Source organism: Ochlerotatus camptorhynchus, unplaced genomic scaffold (genome assembly GCF_037179485.1).
Source record: "Ochlerotatus camptorhynchus isolate MF236.1 unplaced genomic scaffold, CSIRO-AGI_Acam_v1.1 ptg000514l, whole genome shotgun sequence".
Classification (NCBI taxonomy): Eukaryota; Metazoa; Arthropoda; class Insecta; order Diptera; family Culicidae; genus Ochlerotatus; species Ochlerotatus camptorhynchus.
The window spans coordinates 296,091-304,038 of record NW_027040998.1 but is presented as its reverse complement, the minus strand read 5'-3'; the positions used below and the strand labels follow the sequence as shown (position 1 = coordinate 304,038).

At 36.0% G+C, this 7,948-nt stretch overlaps 1 pseudogene; it reads right to left on the bottom strand.

The window, feature by feature from the left end:
• Nucleotides 1-3,443: 3,443 nt before the first annotated feature.
• The window catches only part of LOC135712903 (uncharacterized), a 171,256-nt pseudogene continuing 166,751 nt past the window's right edge, over nucleotides 3,444-7,948 (bottom strand).

Sequence of the window (7,948 nt, the reverse complement as noted above, 5' to 3'; positions counted from 1 at the left end):
ATAAAATTTGCAATGTTTCTTGGGAACTTCATACTTGCCGAAGAAATAATTGAGATAAGATAAAAAATAAAATAGTTGTGGCTAAAAATATGTGTCCACTTTATGAAATGAACAGTCTTTCTAAAATTCAGCAAGAATCAACCGAATAATAGCGATTATTATAAATAAATCAGTATCGCTGAAATACACGGGGTCCATACAAGATTTTTTTTAATAAGTATTTTTGAAACTCCCACAAAACTGAAGCTTAGGGTCACCCCTTTCATATAAGACTAGAATAATTTTTAACGCTCTCGACTATTGAAGCTCAAAAAATGAATGAAAAAATGACTCCTGTTTTAACATTTGAAAACTAGCCCCAAACAAAAGAGGGGTAGGGGAAATGGCTCTAATGTTAGCCTTTGGATCTAAGATTGGGCCCATCGCTAAAAATATTCAAATTATCAATTTTATCTAGTGGTAGTGGTACTAGTGGATTTTTTTTTCCTTGATTTGTTTTCCGTCGATCTAGTTTTCCGTGCTGAACACCAATGCTACCGACGCCAGGGAGGCAGCTCCTACCCTACCAGCTCCTACCCTACCAGCTCCTACCCTACCAGCTCCTACCCTACCAGCTCCTACCCTACCAGCTCCTACCCTACCTATCGACCCTTCAACTCATGAACCGGGGACCAACGGCTTTACTCCCCGAAGGAAGGCGTGATCAGAGATGTTATGCCTCAGAACATCCCGGCGGCGCCGACTGGGATTGAACCCAGGCCTGCTGGGGTGAGAGGTTTTCACGCTTACCACTACACCACCGGCGCCGCTGTAGTGGATATTTTTGGTCGCTATTGAAAATTTAGTTGATTTGCTGAATTTACATATGGGCCTAGTATAGGGGCATTTAGGCTGACATTACATCCATTTCCCCTACCTAAGATTTCCTTTGGTGGTTGTTTCAGCAAACTGATTTTTTTATAACTATGTTATCCTACCAGAAACACCGTACTGAAATCATTGGTGCTTGTTTTCCATTGGAAGCTAGAATCAAAATTTTCTATCGGGAGTCTTGGTTCCATACAGAAACAAATCTTAAATTTCACTTGTGATTTGAACATTCATGGCAAACTTGTATTTAATTTCACGCAAACCTGTAGCTTACCCAAAATTTTGCTTGCAAAGATGGAAGATTGCATACTATATTGTCAGCATTTCATAAAATGTCTCCGAATTTTACTCTATTTATAATGTAAACTTGTACGATATGTGCACATAAATTGAAACTACTTTTTTTTTGAAAGATGTGTGTTTAGAGCTTAACATAAAGCAATTTCACGGCAAATGACGAATCGTAAAAACTCTAACTCCTTCGATTTACAGAAAACTCTGCATAATTGTGTGTTAGGGGTGATGCACATATTATGTCACGCTCTAAGGGCGGAGAGGGGAGGGTTAATGCTTTTGTGACAAGCAATGCATTAGGTATAGGAAAAATGTCACGAAAGGGGGGAGGGGGTAGTTTTTCCTCAATTCAGCGTGACCTAATAAATGGAACGCTCCTTATGGGCAATCATTCATTAAAAGGTAAAATAGGTAGCACCATCTTCATCAAAATATTAAGTATTATTGTCAATAATCATAACTAGATGAAATGCAAATTTATATGATTGATAACTTGATCAACGATATTTAAACATACGCATTCAATCGCGACAACTTCTAATTATGCATGTCAATACGTTTGGCTCTCTTTTCTCTTATCATGCACTTATCCATCTCGCTTCTATGTTAATAATCAATTTAGCCCTCATTTATTTTCGACAGATTTCAATCAATTCGCATAGTTTTGTAGACGTTATGCTTCTGACTATCTGTATAATATATTAAATATTACTATATATAAAAAAAATTGGGATGAGGAGGGACCATTAGGGCACCCAATTGGAGCGATTTGGATGGGAAGAGTGAAGATGTCAACTACCTGTTGCTAACATTTCGTAAATAAAGGGCGGGCTCTTCTCCCCATTCATTGGGGCATCTTCCTGTTGGATGACTCGTTTTCTGACCGATTGGCTGATCAAGTGTTGGAAGGAGATTCTCAACTGTCCCAAAGAAATAAATAGGCGAATTCATCCTATCAATCCATCCATTCGTTTTTGGCCCTCATACAGCAACTTGGTAATGACAATCAGAGGTTATTAAGCTTGATCAAGTTCAACATCATCATCATCATCATCATCATCATCATCATCATCATCATCATCATCATCATCATCATATCATCATCATCATCATCATCATCATCATCATCAACATCATCATCATCATCATCATCATCATCATCATCATCATCATCATCATCATCATTATCATCATCATCATCATCATCATCATCATCATCATCATCATCATCATCAGGAAACAATATTTGAAATAATCTAAATTGTTATATGTGCAAAAATAACATGAAAAAGCACAGCTACAAGATGTTTAAACATATGACCAAAAGTTGATGTTCTACGATTGTTGTCAATATTCAAGTATCCAGGGTTTTAAATACTTCAAATGTTTTTATTTTTCATACGCTTTATTTAATAAATAAATTATAAATATTGAAGATATACTTTTTGAGATATTGCAGTTATAAACACTTTTTTTGAGTTTTTACTCAAAACTACTTTATTAAATTACCTTGTTCATTTTCCCAGGAACTTAACAACTTTGCTTCAAAGGTCATTTCGATCAGAAGTGACATTTTTGTGCTACAATTTATTGAAAAATGTCAAAGGCGCCTTTTAAAAAAAAAATAAACATGACCCAAACTGGCTGATTTTTTGCAAAAATGTGAATGATTGCTCATTACATACAATTATGCAAGGTTTCATGCAATTCGGAGAATGTGGAAATTTTAATCAAAATCCCCGAGTGGTTCTAAATTGGGCTATTTTTTTCGATGTTATGATATTTTTCGTGGAGCATTAATAATTGATGTCTTCGATGACCAAGACACCATGAACTCAATGCATGGTTTTATCAAATATTTCGTACATGATAGGTGCTACTAGAATAAGTAATTTAGAAAATCAAGAAGCAGGGCACAATAAAAACGAAAAAGAAAACAAACATAAAATGTGTTTGAGTGATTGGCATCAGTTACGGAAAGAAATAAACGACACAAACAAAAACATACATTATTATTACGAGAACAACGGCACGTGGCAGATAGAAAGATTTCATTCGAATGCTGCACAATTTAGTCGCTCAACGGAGATACTCAAAACAACAGAATTGTATGGAAAAGAGATTGCACGATAGAGAAGACAGACGACAGAAGTAAGAAGTATATACTTTGTTTACAGCATTTACTAAAAGATACGGTATAAGGAGGAGAAAGCTCGATCGATACATAGTAGTTGGGTGGTAATCTCGGAAGGTTGCTCGATTGTGTTTTGGTCTCTAACCTGTTGCTGCTGTGGCGGAGGGCCGCTACGACGACGTCCACTTCCGCCACCGCTACTAGCGCCATCTTGGTATTCACTGTCGTCACTAATATAGGTGACATCGGTGGCAGCCTCTTTAGTGATTTCAATTGCCGGTATACCGCTGCTATTCGAGTCGCGCTGTGCACGTTCCTGATTTCAACCGGAAAGTACGATAGTTTGTTTTTACACGTTTGGAACGTTTGAATCAATTTACGACAGGGATTGAAATTTATTGCGTTCCTCTCCCAGATGGAAGGGGATAAATCATATTTATACAAAGGGCGTACAAATTATTCACAACCAGCACTAGTACTGAACAAGTATAATGATAATTACCTGCTGATGCATCGATCCGGGGTAGATTTCCTTGTCGCTGAGGTTTTCGTCGTGATCGATCACCTGGTTCGGGTTCATCGGTTGCATCTGATTGTTCATCATTCCCTGGCTGTTCATCATCTGCTGATTGTTCATCATTCGACCGCGCATGTGGCCGGGCTGCGGTTGGATCGCTCCGCCTGGATTTCGATTCCTAGCGGCTGCTCGCACTTGGTCTTGATTGTGTTGCGATTGTTGTGATGATGATGAATAGTTTAGTCCATTTTCAGTATTTGTTTCTGGGTATCCAAAGCCAATAATTTCAAAAATCGCAAAAGGCGCAAAACAGGGGGCAATTTTGATGTGGTTTGGATGACCGGATGATGGGGATTGTTGTTTGTGTGTTGTGTGATGGAATGATTTTTTTTGTCATTTCATTGATTTCGAAATGCACGATTAACGGAAAAGGATCACGATGGAACAGAAACGAGAAAAAATGGGAGAAAACATTGTAAATTAAATTGGTTTCCTTCCAAAGTCCTAACGGTGCAACAAAATGTGTTGAAATTTATAATTATTAGTTTTTAATTGATTGGCAGTGATTATGTTTGTTATACTTTCGTGGCATTACTCTTTACCTTCTAGCATTATGAAATGCAATAATGTGTAGTTCCAACATTATTGTGTTTTTGATTAATCATAAAACTGGAGTACTCTTTTCAAAATGCATTGACAAATTGTAAAGTCTTTGGTATTCCATAACAGAACATCATCATGATATTATGATATGTCATACATTTGTTTAATGATTTAGGATTAGATATATTTATATTCATAAATGGCATAATTGCTGGTACTAATAAGTGAACCATTCATGTTATCTGTAAAGTTCAGTATATGTATATTTAAATCAGTCTATATAAATTTATTCTTTGGATGTTTGAATTATTGTACAAAAATAGCTTAGATGTAGTGCATAAACCGGATATAGTTTTATTAAGTTGTGATAGTTAAATGGAATTTTGTTACGTTGAGACTTTTCCATTAAATATACACAGATAAAAATTCTGAATTTTAATTGTGATGTAAACATTCATTCACGTATACTTGTATTTCATTTCACGCAACCGAGCAACTTGCTAACAATGTTGTTTACAAAGATGGGCTTTTGTATACAATATTGGCTACATTGCATGAAATGTGTCAGAACTTTACATGATATATAATGTGAACGTGACGCTCCATTTATGTGCATCATATTGAACAGAAATTTACACTACTTTTTCGAACGGTGTATACTTATTATATAGTCTGTTGGGAACTATTACAAAGCGCAATTTTAGATTCGCGTCGTATTTGATAATAGTGTTAAATTTAGCCTATAAATTCAATTCATTAAGCTCAATTATTTGAAAAGAAGCATAATTTGATAAAGGAAATACATTTGATGATTATATAAAATTTCGATTTTTTGTTTCACATACCCTAAAAAACTTCTGCGCTTGTAGGAAGGATAATACCGTGGATATTTGCACCATCTCCATAAAATCACATGGTAAGTACGTTATGCTCTAAGAGGGAAGGGTGGGAGGTCTTGGAAACCTGTAAAAACATTGTATGCGGTACACTATAACTTGGAAGCACATACCCATTGTGGGCTAGTCGTGAGGTTAGCAGCGTTACTTGTCGTTCAGTCGTATTCTGAGTATCATGAAGTGAAGATTCGATGGTGTTATGCGCGAGTAACACCCGTGTAGTCCAACTGCTCTCACACAGATATGAAATCTCTCTCTCCTTTGTCTCCTTCTCCTACCAAAGATAAGAGACACGCTCCCGTATTTGAGAGTAGTACAAGTATGTTTTGCACCACAATAAGTTCCTAGCACATGCCTGTAAAAAACTCCATTTAGTTTTAAAAACTGTCTTCAACTTCTACGAAGTTCTCTGAATTCCAATTTTGTGTCCATCTCTCTTAATTCTACGAAGATCTCTGAATTTATGGAAAGGCCCCTATGATCTACACACATTTTTGAACATCTGCAAAGTTCCTTGAAATTAAACCAAGTTCCCAAGACATCTATGAAGTTCACTGAGCTTTTTGAAGAAAGATCTCTGACAAAATGCAAGAAAGTTCCTTAACCTGAAGCAAGGACCCCTGAAGGTCTTAGAAGTTTGCCGAACTATTTTAAGATCTTTGACAAAACTCGCTGCCCTTATATGAAGTTTTATGCAGCTCCTCAAAATGTTTCGAAATTTACATAATTTCTATAAAATTTTCTGCACTTCTACGTTTCTCGTTGATTTACCGCGATGTTCAACGAATTAAATTTTTGAACTTGTACATAATTCCCTGAACTATTCCAGGCTCATAGGTTTCAAAAAAGTGTCCTCAAATTATTTGAAGATACCCAAACAATAATGAGGTTCTATGAAATTAAATAATGTTAAACTTCTACGAAGATTCCACAACTTAAATAGAGTTCCCACTGTTTATCCCTTTTCTGAACTTTTCCAAAACTCCCTGAGATTCTTAGAAATTTTCCTGAATCTCTATGAAGTGCCCAGAATGTCTACTAAGTTTCGATAATTTTTAAGATTTTCCCTGAACTTCTTAGAAGTTCTTGAAGTTTTACGGAGAACCCTGAGGTCAAAGGAAAATCCCGAACGCTTGCTCAATTTGTAGAGCCTGAAGATGTGTTCAAACATGATTAAATGGCGATATAATATAAATTTTTCTCCTAGTACAGAACATTAAGAAAAGTAGACATTCATAAATATTAATAAAAATAAAAAGTAACCTCATATTTCGCCGATTGTTTATGCGATGACCTGCCACCAGGCATGGAAAATCATTTGCATTCATTTCATGCATTCATTTACATTCATTTGCCTCTAACTTTTTTCATCAACAGCATTCCGCAAAATAATGTATGGAGCTTTAGTAGGTTTTGTTATTAGCTAAAACTTTTGTTCATAACTCAAATCTGTATCTCTTATGCATCACCAATTAGAGCGGGCAGAACTTGTTACTGTTTTTCAGTGAATGTAAAATACATTCACTGAAAACAGTAGTGGCTTCTGTTCGCTCTGGTTCGTTTTGCATAAGAGATACGGATTTGAAATGTTTACAAAACTTGTAGCTAATAACAAAACCTACAAAAGCTCGATACATCATTTTGTGGAATTCTATTGATGAAAAAAGTAAGGGGCAAATGAATGTAAATGAATGCACGAAATGAATGCAAATGATTTTCCATGCCTGCCTGCCACCTAACAATTAATCATAAAATGTATGTTTAAGCTGCCATATGCTAACTGTTAACAGTCCAGTTTTGAAAGCGATGCATATTGTTTTTCTGTAGCTATGACTAAAAAAGTGGAGAAACCAGTTCGAAGAAACGAAGAAATATTGCATCTTTAAATAGGCTATTGGTTAACAATGCCTTTGATTGACTTATGATCGACTTGAAAATACTAATTTAAAAGAGATGATCGAAAAAAGAATGGCCGCATTGCTTTGATAATTTACCTTGTCGGCTACTCTGTTACTATTTATTTCTATGGTAGAATCCCATAAGCAAACGTCAGACTGTTCGTGAAACATGGTGAACATTTACTTACCATTTCATTCCAGTAAAATTTGTCATAAGATACTGTCAATATTTTCGCGAAGAGACAAATATCTGCTTTTCTTTCATAAGGGCCAATGTCACAAAAGTAAATATTGACTTTTCCGCAAATTTGTCGAGAATTAAAACACGCTCAAGTAAGCCACCACGATACTTGTGTAAAGGGAAAGTTCCACTAGCCGAAAGAAATGGTGGCTTTGAATTAGGATAAATTTACGACTGAAACTTTTGTTTGCGTCGTTGGATCATATGAACGCTCAGTGTCGTTATCATGAAAATTTTAATTTTGACCGATAGATGTTCAACTATACTTTTTATACCACTGAGCCTACACAACAAAGCAGTTTTGTATGTTATGTGAACGACCCCAAACTACTATTGAAATATCCCTCTTGTGACCGGGGACGCAGAGGTAAACACGGTCCCCCAAAACAACAATAGTCACTCTAATATTCCTTCCCTAATCCCACCTGGTTGCAAGGACGTGAAACTTGTAGATACAATGAGAATGGAAGGTCACTCCCAACGTCTTTTAGTTGA